We start from the raw sequence: 15,931 nt of genomic DNA, 5'->3' as shown, positions 1-15,931 counted from the left end.
CCCTAGGAAGGAAGCCAAAGCATTGATTCTTCCCCAAATAAATTCTTTCCTGGTGACAGTACAGTGGGACTCTGAAGAGAAAGAGATAAACACTGAACCCTTCCCCAGAAGACTCTCCATTTCTTCTCCAAGTAAAAATATTGCACAGTAAGAACAAATCTTTAAATTCTCATAAACCTGTTTGCTGAGTGCCCAAACTGATATGCTCACTAGACCACCCCTCAAAAAACTATATAACCTATATAAACCATTCCCTTTCTTTGTTTTGTGGGTCCACCAGCACCATTTCATCCCTGCATCCCCTGTTCTGATGTGAAACTCTGTTCCTGAATAAACAGCTGAGATAATTCATGAGGTTTGCATCCTGCCTGGTCTTTTTTTGCTAACAGAAAGCTTCATAGAAGGTGGACCTTACTCTGAACCTCAAAGGCCCAGTAATAATTGGATACATTAAGAAGAATGATGTGGCAAACTAGATTAGAAATCTCAAGAACCAAAAACTTGCTGGCAGAAATTAGCATGGAAAATATAGGAGATGGTAGAAGTTAGAAAGAGAGGGAGCTCAGGATTCATCTGGAAAAACCAAGGGAAATAAAACTATTTTACTTCTTCTATTGTCTTCCTTAATTTGCTTAGATATAGCCCCAATGTCTTCTCCTGATAGTCATCCCTAACTTTGAAACTATCAGATCAAAACCTAGTTTTCCATTCTTTTCTAAGTTGGTTTAAGTTCTAAATGTTTGAGAGTATTTAATTAACTCAGCTACTTGACTGAAAATTGAAAAAGAAGTATGAAATTTCATGCAGTAGTTAATGATTTATAGTTAATGATTTACAGCTTTTGAGATGTATGACCTGGGTTCAAATTAGACTCCAGCAGTTCTGTGTTGTATGGCCATTCAGTGAGTGAGTTACCCCATTTGAGTTCAGTTAGGTCCTAGAGCTTTTCCATCATTCTCATGTAATTAAAAAGTCCAGTGCTACCTATTCTCAAAACACAGACTCTCAGGCAATTCAAGCTTCACCTAACTACCAAGAGGCAAGGTTGGTTTCCTTTCACTTTTTCCCCCAGCTTTTCTGGCCACCAGAGCCACAGGCCACAAACATGACTTTGGGGATCCAGTAAATCAGATTCAGTCACTCACCCCAAAAACTAAACGGAAGAGGTGATGGTGAAAAACACAAAGGGAACTTCATGATTTTGTTGCACCCTTCAGAGTTGTGTGTTCTGTCCACGTGGTCCTTTAGATCCTGTTACCTTCCCTTAGTAGTTACACCGATAAAAAGTTCTTTTGAACTCTTTACCGTTACCTTTTCTGTTGTTTTTTGGGGCGAGTGGCCAGACCTGATTTACTGGATCCCCAGAGTCAGGTCCCTGTTCTAGGACTCTGGTGGCAACTTTGGTGAGCCCAGACAGGATAATGCATGCAGTTTGTTCATTAGCCACTTGCAGCTGCCAGCCCTGGAATGAAGAGGACAGAAAAGGAGGAATTCATGCAGCTACTGAAATTACATTCATTGGGAGTCTCTCCATTTCTTTCCACTTTAGGACAGATACTTTTAACCATTATTTGGTGAAGTAGAGAAATGAACTTTTTAACTCTATGGGCCCTGAAGTTTTTTTTCGTAAAAAAAAAAAACACCCTAAAAGCAATGGACATTTTATTTTACTCTAAACATTGTAATAGAGACAAATTCAATCCCAATTATTTAGTAACCTAGGTAAAAAAAATGTTAATAATTTGACAATTATTTGTTAATAATTTGATAATTATTAACAAAAAAATGTTAATAATTGACCTTTGGTAAGTTCACGCTGACAATGCACATTGGGTCTTGCCCTTCTTTTTCCTTGTCCTTTGGATATTTTGAGCAATTTGGTTTTGAACCAATTTGGGCTTCTGCCTTTTGTCTGACAGGGAAGTTTGGAATCTGTAACTTTGTGATACCTATTGGAAGGTACACAAAGAAACATGGTTAGCTTGGGGAGATCTCTGTTGTAATTGGCATAAAAATGGAAAGTGCAAATTCTGTGTGTCTCATAGGGAGAATTTTTGGCTGTCTGGTCTATTGATAGCCATAAATAGATGATAACAGAAAGATAATTTATTATGGTATACCATGGCCTTTGTAGTTGAAAGTACAGTCTGATTTAATGTGATTGTTTCATGTGTTCTTTTGTCTGTTAGTCCATGTTGATAAAATCTTTCTTTTCTATTTTATGTATGTTTGTATATATGTGTATATTGTGTGTTCTGTCCACATGGTATCAAATTGGCTAATAAATAAATGAGCACTCAAATATTTAAAGGACATAAATACATGTACTAGTTCTTGTGACCTAAATAAATTTTTGATAAATAAACTAATTTAAATTTGCTGGTAAGACAAAAGAAATCTTTAAAATTATTAACATTTTTTTTACCTAGGTTACTAAATAATTGGGATTGAATTTGTCTCTATTACAATGTTTAGAGTAAAATAAAATGTCCATTGCTTTTAGGAAAAAAGAATGGCTTAAAATATTATCTATGCTTGTCTGATACCTTGGTCCTTGTGGGTAATCTAAAAGTAGTTGTTAAAAAAAGGGTAATTAGGTTTGATATAAATGGAATAAACATTTACAAATGTGTTAGAGGAAAACATTTGTATTATTTTTAAGTTAAAATGTTGAATGCTAAATAAAAATACCAGTATTCTTGGCTCTTTAAATTCTATATAAGGAAAAAAATATAGATTGGTGTCTTTTAAATATGTTCTTAAAATTGTTGGCATATGAATAAAACAAGTTAAGATTGACTTTTGGGGGGTCTTCACTAAAAAGCAAGGTTACTCTAATTAACATATAAAAGTTTAATGGTATTTTAATTAAAATAATATAGATAGAATTATATTTCATCTTACTGGGGAGAAAAGAAGGAATTTTATAAAGATTGTTTCAAAAGCTTATAGGGAAAAACCAGCAACTAGGAAAAAGAGAGATAAAAAGTTATAGGTATGGGGATGTACTTTGGTAAGGAAAGTTAAAGAAAATGTTTTGGAATTAAAAAAATGATACTTGTCTTAAAGTCCAAGATGGAAAAAGGAGAGACAGAACAAAACTAGAATGGATATAGGTTATTGAGCATCTAAGTAAGTTGCAGAGGGTTTGTGGAAGATAAATATTAGGAAATTTATACATGTGATTAGGTTGGCTAAAATTAACACAGTTAAGATTAGCTAAGGATTTTTCTAAGGTCAAAAATTAATGTACTGGGGCTAGGGTTGTGGCTCAGTGGTAGAGTGCTTGCCTAGAGTGTGTGTGAGGCACGGGGTTTAATTCTCAGCACTGCATATAAATAAATGAAAAAAAAATAAAGGTCCATCAACAACTAAGAAAATATATTTAAAAAATTAATGTACTGACATAAAACCAGAATCTATTTCTCTGTATTTAAAATCACAAAGTTTTCTTAAAAATTCATCTGCTCTTACATTTTCAAAGAACTGACTTTAAAAACTAAAAATTTTGTTTCATCAATACAATTTCTTGTGTCTATTAGGTTATCTATCTTCAAAGATTTTGATTTAAGTACCTGTCTGAAAGTCTTTCAAAAGATTGCTTCATATATCTGGTTAAATAAAAATTGTTAGTTTTAGGTTATTTTAGTATATTTGGCACACTAAATATATATGACTAGAGATAAGTGTACTTCTGTGGGCTAAATATGTTTGAGTTTAGTCTAAATGTTGTATAAAATTTGTAAAATTAAATCTCTGTAGGTTTAATATGGGTAAGGCTATCAATGAATGCTCTCTTCTTTACAAAGTATGTGTGTATCTGGACCTTTAACATATAAAATGGTTGATGAAACTTTTGGCATTTCCCACCATTTAGGTTTGACTTACATCTATTTGCTTTGATTAAATAAACATTTGTTATTATATACATGAGATGCACTTGTACATATAGTAATACTTATAAGAGGTCTAAACCTATCCTTTGATTTTCATCACTGATGTTAACTATGTAAACCTGTCATTATTGTTATCCTACGGAGCTTTGGATTCTGAAATTTACTTTCAAAGTTAGAACTATGTTAATCTAGGGACATCAGTGTAACTGTGATGCTAATTATTATTGACTTCTTTTTATGTTAAATATTCATGTTCTCCAAATGTACAAACATTCTAAAATGTAAAGTTTCTGGGAGCATTTTATCAAGCTGGTGTCCTCCAAACTAAAATTTGTTAGTAGTGATAGCCTTTTTAGGCTTATAGAAAAATATCAAATTTAGATGGAGATTTATTTATGTTACTTAATGTTTTATAACTGGATGAAAGAAGCCTGTTATCAATAATTTATATATGAAGAATTATATTGCTCTTTATGCTGGAGTGGGAATTTAAATGTATTTTTGGAAAGCTAATAAGGAGAATCTGATTTGTTTTAAAGATTGGCATTGTGGAACTTGGAAACATTTTACAACTTTTTCCACAGGGAAAAAAATTAAGAGCTCTCTTAGGTTTTCTGTTTGATTCATGTTTCAGATGTGGTGCTATTATGTGTTAACTGATATTCAGACAGACTCAAGAAACAATAAGAAAACTTTGTTTTCTTATACTCCTAAGTAGAGTATTTTAAAAGAGGGCAAAGATTAGCTTCAAATGTCAAAAGGCCAGCCACACTTATGGAATAAGGATTTGCCTCTTGCCCTACTCCATATTAGGATAGCCCCAAAATAGGCTAAAATTAAGTTCATTTAATGTTCTGCTTGAAAAGATAAATTTTTGTTGTAAAGATTACAAAAATAGAAAGAAATATAATACAAAAATAAGTAAGGGTTTAGGTAAATAATCAGAAGTATTTAAAGATTGTAAACAGGTCTTTAAAAGTAGAACTCATGATGTGTTTGAGTTTTGTAGAAGCTAAACAGATACCAAAGATACATTAGTGTTGTTATAAAAATTATGTTTCATGGTTCAGAGCTATTATTCCAATTGAATGTAAAATTTATTTTTGTATATTTCTTGTTAAACTTTTTAACTGTTGTTGCCTCTTAATGTTTTGCAGAAGTACAATTTCTAACAAAATAACCCAAGGTAATTTAGATCAATAAACCATCACCTTTAGGAAAAATAGGATATGTTACTGACTACCAGTACTAATACTGACCCAAGTTAAATGGAAGAAGTACCTATAAAACTACATGTAAGAAATTAAAACTCATTATTCTTACTTAAGACTGGTAGAATTGGCTTCCTAATTTGGTCTCCAAGATTTGGAAACTAAAGTCAAGGAAAATAAAAGAGATAAAAAAAAAAAAAAAAAAAAAAAAACCCACATTTTTGTCCTTGCCTTCCAATGTCAGCCAGGTCCCAGGGAATGATGCAACTCCAGTGAATCCCCTGACCTCCTGATAAGGGGGATTGTGTGGACCCAAGAGATGGGCAGTCCAACCAGTGTACATTCTGCAAAGAGGAGGGTCATTGAAGAGACAGATGTCCCTAACAGTTCCAAGGGAAGCCACCTGTGACCAACAAGACCCTGGCCTATCCTGGTAGCTGGCACAACTGGTAGAGAAAAAGATTGAAGGAGCCAAGGGGCTTCTTACAAGTTCCCCAAAATAAACTCTGAGGAATCTCAACTGATCTTAGCAGTAGGATAAAGAGGTTAATTTTGATCAACATAGGAGTCACCTACCTGGTCTTTAACACCCAACAGGGAAATATAACCAAAGACAAACATACTAATATGAAAGTAAAAGAAAAGAGTCAAAGAACAGTCACACATGGACAATTTAAAGGGAAAGACAGTGGCCCTTTCAAATATCACTTGAAATGCGCACCTGTGTCAGAGTTACCAAAAGTAAAGCCCAGTAGTTATGGAGAAGAGGTTCTTTTTGTATGATTGGCTAATATTAAAGCCCTTCAGCCAGACAGCTCCACAGAAGCTTCAATTTATAGCTTAGACAAGGGCCGTCTATTTTCATAGAAACAAGAAAATAACTACTTTTTATCCTAAATATGGGTTTTCAGTATTCTATACTCACAGAACAATATAAAAGGAGAGAGAAGTCTGTAGAAAGTTTATTTAGTTGGAATATCTTCAGACTTTGACTCTTTCATATTCTTTTTTATAATTTATAATGGTACTTCTACTTTTATTTTTATTTTTACAGACTGAATTTTGATTCATTGTACACAAATGGGGTACAACATTTCATTTCTATGGGTGAACCCAATGTAGATTAACACCATTCATGTAAGCATACATGTACATAGGGTAATAATGTCTGTCTCAGTCTATTATCTTCCTTCCCTCACCCCCTCCCACCACATTTCCCTCTATACCATCCAAAGTTCCTCCATTCTTCTCTTGCCCCCTCCCCCATTATGTATCATCATCCACTTATCAGAGAAAACATTCAGCCTTTGGTTTTTTGGTCTTGGTTTATCTCACTTAGCATGATATTCTCCATCTTCATCCATTTACATGCAAATGCCATAATTTTATTCTTCTTTATGGTGGAATAATATTTCATTGTGTGTATATACCACAGTTTCTTTATCCATTCATCAATTGAAGGGCATCTAGGTTGGTTCCACAATCTAGCTATTGTAAATTGAGCAGCTATGAACATTGATGTGGCTGCATCACTGTAGTACTTCTACTTTTAAGCTTAATAATCTGACCATTTTTGTTAATATCTTCAGTGATTGTTTGAACACTAGTTATTACTAGACAAGTAATTTGCAGAGCCAGATTGGCTGACACACTAGTTCCCTCAAGATGGAGGAATGGACAAAAGATGGGAGAATTGTAATAAGGACTTAAGATTCTTCACTTTTGCCTACGTACATCTTGTGGGTGGCTAAAAGCAGGATCAAAGACTTGGCATCTCTGCCTTCATTTTGCATCCATCTTCTTTGTGTCCACCCAGCTTGGATTCCAGGAACAAGTTGTGATTTGATAAACATCTTGTGATGAGTTGAAGCTACCACTCAGGTAATAGCAACTTTCTTATCTGGGAGGAGGCTATTGTTCCTCACAGCTCTATTTTCTGCCAACTTCTCTTGTCTTTCTGTATTTTATCAGCATATCTGCTCCTGCTTGCCTATTAAATATGCATTTGCCCTGCTTCCTTACCAACGGAACCCCAAGTTTCTTTGACAAAGTGTGACCTAAGGACACTTGTCTTCCAAGACTCTTTTTGCTGAGGTGTTCATATGAAACAGTTCCATTCAATGAGTAAGTGGATGTCAGCCAGGGATTTAGGGAGTCTTTGATCTCTTGATATGGTTACTGCTAGTTCCCTTTTCTTTTTTCTTCCTCCTCCTTTCTGTCTGGAATGTGCATGTATGATTAGGGGTAGAGTAGACACCTTGCATCTTGTTAGACATAGACTCCAATTTGTCAGTATTTCTATATTGAGGTTGTTCAGCAGTAAGCAAGAAGTCTGCCTCTGTGTAATAACTTACAGTTAATACCTGTGTTTATCTATAGGTATATCTGAGATGGCAAGTATGTAGAGGAAGCCTCATATACTAATGATGTGGAGGGGAAGAATGAAAAGATTCTTCTCTAAAGGCTTACCACTTTTAAAACATTGAATTGACTGCCTTCAGATATCTCATTGCCTGAAACTTTTTTTTTTTTTTTTTTTTTTTGGTACCAGGGATTGAACCCAATATGTTTTTAAGTCCCTGTTATTTTTCTGTTGCTTATCACTATAAGGTGGTGTCTGTTATGGTTTGGTTCTTCAATGTCCCCTGAAAAACTCATGTGTTAGGCAATACAAGGATGTTCAGCAATAAAAAGGTTAGGTTATGGGATCTGTAACCTCAATACTGGATCAATTTAAATGGACTACTGGGTGGTAACTGTAGGCAGGTGGGGCATGGTTGGAGAAATTAGATCGTCGGGTATGTGGCCTGAACCTTATCTCTCCATGGTCCCTTCTCTCTCTCTCTGTTTCCTAGATGCCATAAGCAGAGCAGCTTTCTTTTGCTGTGTCCCTACCTCAGGTCCAGAGCAATGGAGCAGATCAACTGTGGGCTACACCTCTGAAATCATGAGTCCAAAATAAACTTTTCCTCCTCTAAGTTGTTCTTTTCAGGTATTTTGGTCACAGCAATAAAAATTGACTAATACAGTGTCCCTTTTATTGTTAGGTATTTTGGTCACAGCAATAAAAAGCTGACTGACATGCATCCCTTAAGACATATTCATTTGATAAAACCATGTTTATTCCTATTGCTCACCTCCGCTTTCCCTTTAATGTACCATTTTTAAGTTTAAAAAAGCTGAAGGCAACATTCTACATCATTTGCAAAGCCAAAAAAATGCTTTTAGTTCAAAAGAGTTCAACAATTTATTTTGTTATTTCTCAGTATGATTTATCTGCAGATTTTTCTGTAGGAATGATGTGATTTATTATTTGGCAACCTCAGTGACAATTTAATTTCCTTATGCCATTACCTGACCACACTTCTGTCAACTCATGTTAATCGCTCATACAAATCCAGACCATTAATCTTTTGGTTTGTTTGCATTGTGGGAGGACATGACATATTCTGTTAGATTCCAGTTTGCTACCATTCCTATATTAAGATTTCTTAGCAGTGAGCAAGAAGTCTGCCACTGTTCAGACTAATAGTTAACACCTATGTGTATCTATACCTGTATCTACATCTAGATGTACATATTTGATTAAGATATCAAGTAGTTATGTAAGTATAAGCTATGTAAGTTTCCAAGACAATGGCATTTTTTATTTTTATTTTTACAGACTGCATTTTGATTCATTGTACACAAATGGAGTACGACTTTTCATTTCTGTGGTTGTACATGATGTAGATTCACACCATTCATGTAATCATACATGTACATAGGATAATTCCACCATCCTTCATACCCCCTAATGGCATTGTTTTATAACCAATTGCCATGGATTTTTATTTAATAGTTTAATATGATAAATTTCTGAGTCTGGATATACTTCTTTAGTTTCTTAGGAATTTCTATTTACCAAACTTAAGCAAATATGCTTACTAAGCATGTTTTTATTTCTGTAAAGAAAAAATTGAATAGAATGAATTAAGAAAAATGCATTTGGGTTATGCAAATGCAAATCAGTATAATCATTCTAAGATCGTTTGAAAGTCTTTAAATTGTTATCTTTTATTATTTACTCATTCAACATATATATGCACTTGTTATATGCTGGAAATTGGTATGGGTACTTGGGATACAGCTGTCAATGAAACAGATATTTCTGCTGTTCCAGAAGAATACATACATACATACATATATGCATACATAAGGTTCATGTTGATTTTTCATCACTGTGACCAAAACATCCCACCATTACAACTTAGAGTAGGAGAAGCATATTTTGTGCTCACAGTTTCAGAGGTTCAGTCTATGGACAGCTGATTGTATTGCTGTGGGCCTGAGGTGAGACAGAACATCATGACAGAAAGGTATTGTGGAGAAATGCCGTTCAGCTCATGGCATCCAGTAAACAGAGAGACAAAGAGAGAGATCCAGACATCAGGGATAAAACAAAAATTCCCAAAGACATGCCCCCAGTGACCTACTTCCTCTAGAACTATCCTACCTGCCAACAGTTTCCACCTAGTACAATAGTTTTTTCAAATTATTAACCCACTGATTAGCTTATAGCTCTCATAACTGATCATTTCATCTCTGAATATTTCTGCATTATCTCACATGTGAGCTTTTGGGTTTCACTTCACATCTAAACCATAACATGGTTGTACATTTTAAAGTGCTAAATTTGTAGAAAGCAATTAGAACAAGGAAAGTGGGATTAAGAATATGAATGTGTACTACTGGAAATTTTAATTAATGTAATAGGTAGGTCTCACTGAAAAGATAATATTTGAGCTAAGACATGAAGGAGGTGAGAAAGCCATGTGGATGACTAAGAGAAGAGCCTTATATAGACTGTGGGTCAGGAGCAAACTGGTAAGCAGAAGCACAAAGGCCCTAAAACCATAATTTATCAGGCATGAGGAAGTCAGTCTGGTTGGAACAGACTACATGAGGGGGTAAAAAGTACCATAAGAGGTGAAAGAGGATCAAGGAAGGGTGAGAAAATTGTGTAGAGCTTTTCAGGCCAAGTAAGAACTTTGGCATTTATTTAGTGAAACAAAGAGTCTTTAGAGGGCTCTAGCGGCATGGCATGTTCTGAAGGCATAGTCAAAAGAGACAAAATGCAACAAATAAGAGGTGTTGGCCTGCACCAGTGAAAAATATTTAAATTCTGAATCTGTTTTGGGGGAAGAATCAATAGGATTTGAAGAGGTTGGCAATATAGCTTTTATTTATTCGTATTAGATAATCCTAAAACTGAAAAGGTAAGTTTATGTCAAAATAAGAGACATAAACCAAAACTGCCCTGGAAAAAAATGGCACATAAGATTGTATTCATTAGTGATCTTGAAAAGTGTCTTTTTCCCTTTTGGAGAATAATTTCTACTTTCCTACTTTTTTTTTTTTTTTGGGTGCTGGGGATTGAACCCAGGCTTTGTGCTTACAAGGCAAGCACTCTACCGACTGAGCTATCTCCCCAGCCCCTCCTACATTCTTAAATTCATTTTGTTCAGGATTTGCTCCCACAAGTCAGTGAAATTAATTTGTCTTGCAATTGTTTATCCCTGGTCAGAAAAATGTCCTTGGCAAGAGCAGCATTGCATGATGGGAGAGAAATGCCGAGAGAAAAGAGAAATGTTGCTCCAAAGTTTTTGGCTTGTGTAACCAGAAGGAATGCCATTCTTTTCACTGAGATGGAGAAACCTACAGATGTAACAAGGAACAGGACCTGTTGTTCTTTCTTCTCTTCCTTACTCCTTCTCTCTTTTCTCCCTTCTCCTTCCTCACTCTTTTCCTTCCTTTGGAGATGAAAGAAGGGGGCTATCAGTTCTGCTTTTTATATTGTTTTATATGTCCTTTAAAGATCTATTGTAAATACTGAGTAGGTATGTATCTGAAGTTCAGTAGTAATGTGTGGACTTGATATATCTTTTTGGGAATGGTCAACCTAAAGGTGCTCTTTAAAAGTCATTAGACTAAATGAGATCACCAAGGGAGTAAATATAGATGGAGTAGAGAAGAGGACTAAGAACTCAACCAGTTTTCCAGCTTTAGCAGATCATGTGAAAGAGGAGAGTCTACCAAAAGATTCTGAAAAATGTAACCAGTAAGGTAGTAGAAAAACCAAGAGAATACAACATCTTGGAATTCCAGCAATGAAAAATTTCCAGTGGAAGGGAATGATAGACTGTCAAATGCCATTGATAAGTCAAATAGGATAAAACTGAGAAACATTCATTGGATTTAGTAAAGGAGAAGTCATTGCCAGGTTGACCTTTAACTTATCTTCTACTCTTGGCCTTTCTGAAACAGAAATAGAGGTATTAAATATGACATCAGGACAATAAGCATAAGCCATAACTATCCTAGGCAAAACTCAACAAAAGGTCACCCTAGTCATTAGTGACCTTTAAAAGTACATTTCTTTCCCCTTTATAAAAATGTTTCTTCTTTTTTCTTGAATTCATTATAGTCAGGATTTTGTATCACAATACACAGAAATGAATCAGTTTTGTGATTGTTTATCCTAGAAAGTGTCTTCTGGACCAAAATCACACACACACACACACACACACTGAATGCTAGAATTATATTTCCTTTGTTTTCTGATGGATTTTAGTCAATAAATTGCTCATGTTTAAATACATATGTATGTATGTGTACATATAAGTATGTGTGCTTTTCTGTTGATCAGTGCTTTTTACTACTTCAAGTGTGAATGTTGGTCTGATTTTATTTAGGTAGGGTAAGCAAACTTTTCTTATTAAGACCTTAAGAGTAAATATTTTTTACTTTGAAGGTCATATGTTCACTTTCATAATTATACAACTCTCATTGAAGCACAAAAATAGCCATAGACAATAAGTAGATGGAATTAGTATGGCTTTATTCTGAAATAATTTTATTGTGGATGATGAAATATGAATTTCACATAACTTTTTGTGCTTTTTAAAATTTAGCTTTCTATATTGAGAAAATTAAAAGGATTCCTTTGAAGTTATAAGAAATAATATAGAAAAATCCATGTACTATTTACCCAGTTTTCCTTAATGGTAACATCTTGAAAACCTGTGGTGCAATATCACAGAAAGAATATTGACATCTTACTTGCAAGGTACAGAACATATTCATTGCCATAAGGAACTCCTCATGTTTCTCTTCTTATTCACACCCACTTCCCTCCCAGTCCTATCCCTTCCTTAATCTCCCTGGTAACTACTAATCTGTTCTCCATTTCTGTAACTCTGTCCTTTAAAGAATGTTATATAAATGGAATCAAATAAGAAGTAACCTTTTGGAGTTGGACTTTTCAGTTGGCATAGTGATCTGGAGATTCAATTGAGCATTGATAGTTAAGCCTGTTTTAGCCAGTTTAATTTGATGACTCTTCAGGAGAAGAAAAGATTGTGCCACCTCTTGCCTGCCAGGTGAAGGTGGAAGTCCAAGCTTGTCATATGACCTTCACTGGTAGCTGGGAGGGAGGCAGGGGCTCCTCTTTACTGTTGGGAGAGGATGAGTATTCTGGTTCCCCATATGATTTCCTCAGTGGAGATTGCCTCATTACCCCTGGGAGATGGTGAAAGTCCTGATTCTTGACTGTTTCTATTGATACCACTTATTAGGGAAAGGAAGGGCAGGCACCTCATAATTCTTGGCTTGGGTGGATGTTTAGACTGTTGATACTCAGGGGCACTGACTTGGAAACTTCCTCCAAAGTTTTGGCTCTGTGTGAGTTTCAGGTGAGTTTCCTCTGCTCTCTCTGGCTAAGGTATAATGTCTACCTACTAGTATTTCTCTTGTTTAATCTTTTAAACAACCCAGGCGCAGTGTGGGCATAGGAAAGGGGACATCAAGTTGTAAACTTCTGTGGGGACGCATGTTGTGTTTAAAGAAAACATTTTTTTTTCTTTCCAGAAGCTCTGTATTCTGTAGTGGAAAGGGATCACCTTGTTCTCCTTGATCTAATCCTGGAAGCAAAGGTCAGTGTTCTCTCTTTACAAGTTGATTGATTATCCTCACATTTTAATATATATATTCATTCTATTTCTCTAATAATGTCTAAAACTTGGAAGTGTTTCCATCATCTTCCCAAAGAGTTTAAGAAATGTAGTGTGATTTATCTTTTTGATATCCTCTGAATCCATCTTCCACGTGTTTTTGTCATTGAGTATATAATTTCTATTTATCATCGTTTTGAATTTATTTTTTATAAATCATACATAAACAAATAATCAAATAGTTTTTTAAAACTTACAACCAAAATAACACTGTTTCCAATTTCCAAATTCCACTCCTTAGAATCAACTATTTTAACATTTTTCACAATTTCTCCTGATATTGTCACCTACCTTAAAAAAACAAAAAACCCCAAAACTCGATGGCCTTCTGTTTTTTATTTCCTTCTGGAAGATGTAACTTTTTGAAATAGTCTATTCTGCATATCTTCATGTACAAACACACACATGCATGTGCATGCGAGCACACAATTTGTTTTGATATATTCCAGTGGAGCCTAACACAATTTTGATTAAATCAGCATTTGATATTTAAGAATTTTATTCAATTTGGATCTCTTATTTCCAAAATCCCATGACATCTTTTTTTGGTTTATTCTTTCATATATGTGATGAGTATTTCCAGTGCAAACTGAAAATGTGGGGCCCCCCCTTGTTCAAATTTTGGATACGGACAGCAGACTATTAAACCAAGCCCAAGGCCTTTAAGATCCTGAGGTCCTTGCTGAACCCAAGAGCTGACTGCATAGGTTGCACATCCATACACTGCATAGGTTGCTCTGTTCTTAGGTTTGGGGAATTATAATCTAAAAAATATCTACCCCGATACTATTTCTTCTGGGGGAACAAATAGAAATGTGACCTGGTACATTATTTTGTGGGAGGGAATGATTTACTATGTTTCTTACACCTGGGATTCTACATCTGTGATATGTCACTTCTCAATTGTGACACATAATAAACACAATGTGGTAAAAGAGCAGGATAGATAAATTGACAGGTGGAATTTGGGATTTTGGTATACAGTTGTGGTGGTAAGAGATAGCAGTGGGGAAAAGAGAGATTGTCCAATAAATGGAACTGGAAAAAAGCATCTCCACATGAAAAGAGGTAATAATGATTTCTTGTGTGTACAAAAATCAACTCCAGATGAATTAAAGATTTACATATCAAAACAAAATTTTAACATATCTTCTATAAAATATAGTATTTTATTTTTAAAAATCTTTGGGCAGTACAGTTTCTTAAATAATTCACAGATAAGCATTAGCTATTAAAAAATCTTGAAAAATTTACCATAATGAAAGGAAGAGTTTAGGGCTATATTAAAAGTCAACCTAAAGAATCAAATGACAAATAACAAAGTAGGAGAAAATATTTATAATATTCACTAACAGAATCAATAATATACAAAATAAATATCCCCTTTAGTGAGAAGAGGACAAGTAACCCAATAGAAAAATAGATAAGAGGAGTGAGCAGGCAGACTAAAGAAGAAGAAATACGTATATATAATAAACAGAAGAAAAATTGCATTCTCTTTAGTAGTCATGGAAATACACATTAAAACAATGAGATTTTATTTTATGCCCATCTTTTTGAGAAAGTCTGAAAATACCAATACTTTAAAAAAAAAAAAAAAAAAAAAACACTGCACATTGCTGCTGAGAGTGTAAATTGCTTTAACTACTAGAAAATGGTTTGGATTTATATCCCCAAACTGAACTTTTATATATTTTTCCAATATACCATTCATGTATAAATCTACTCCCAAAAGAAACTTTTTTTTTTGCACTTGTACTAAACAACCCTAATGTTTATCAAAGGGAATGGATGATTAAACTGTGGTGACTGAATTCAGCCAATGGAATTTTATATAGCACTAAAAGCAAATTAATGATTAAGATACGTGGCAAAGTGGATCAATTATAGTAGTAAGTAAAAAAAAAAATTAAGTCCCCTCAAATTTTATATAGACCAAAACTCTCTTTATAAAGTTTAAAGCAATTAAATATAGTTTAAAGCAATTAAATATACCCATGTATGCATTTGCATTCTTTCTGAGTGTACATAAATGCAAATCGAAGCTATAGAAAACTGGAAGAAAGGGAATGATGACCAAATGATATCTGAGAAAACAGATTCAGGTGGATGGTTACCTGACAAGAGGATACAGAGAATGGGCAAACCAAATGGTTAGATGTAATTTATTGACCAAATTCTAAATTATATAAATAAAATACCATGCATGAACTATGATACATACAAGTCGTGATCCAAGGATTATGATTAATCCAATTCCGTGTTTCTGAGATCCATAAAATAAAATGTTCTCCAAATGAAGATTTCCTAAAACTTTTATCTTCCATGCTTTAAAAATAGCACATAAAAAAATATGAGACCTCACCTGACTAATCAGTGTTCACTGAGAGGAAAGATCTTGTGCAGTGGGATGAAGAGAACACACATAATGTGTTTGATGTTTGTAGTGATATAAACAGTGTGTGCAGATTCTGAAGGAAGCCTTTGTACTGTACAAATCACAGATGTGGTAGTGATCTCAGAAGTTGTTTGTAAGGACAAGATGTGTAATGGTGTCATGATCCACACATGAATTCAGCCCAGTACCTCACATTGTTGCTCATCTCTTGGCTATAAGTCCCAGTTTTTAATAGAACCTCTAAGATTCTACTACAAACTGGCCACTATTGCTTCCAGAAGCATTATTCTACAGCAGGGGTCAGCAAACCCTTTTCTGTAAAGGCCTACGTAGTAAATATTTTAGTCTTTTTTTTTTAGAAGTTTTTACTTGTGC

Source organism: Sciurus vulgaris, assembly GCF_902686455.1.
Source record: "Sciurus vulgaris genome assembly, chromosome: 5".
NCBI lineage: Eukaryota > Metazoa > Chordata > Mammalia > Rodentia > Sciuridae > Sciurus > Sciurus vulgaris.
Note: the sequence above shows the minus strand (reverse complement) of the source record.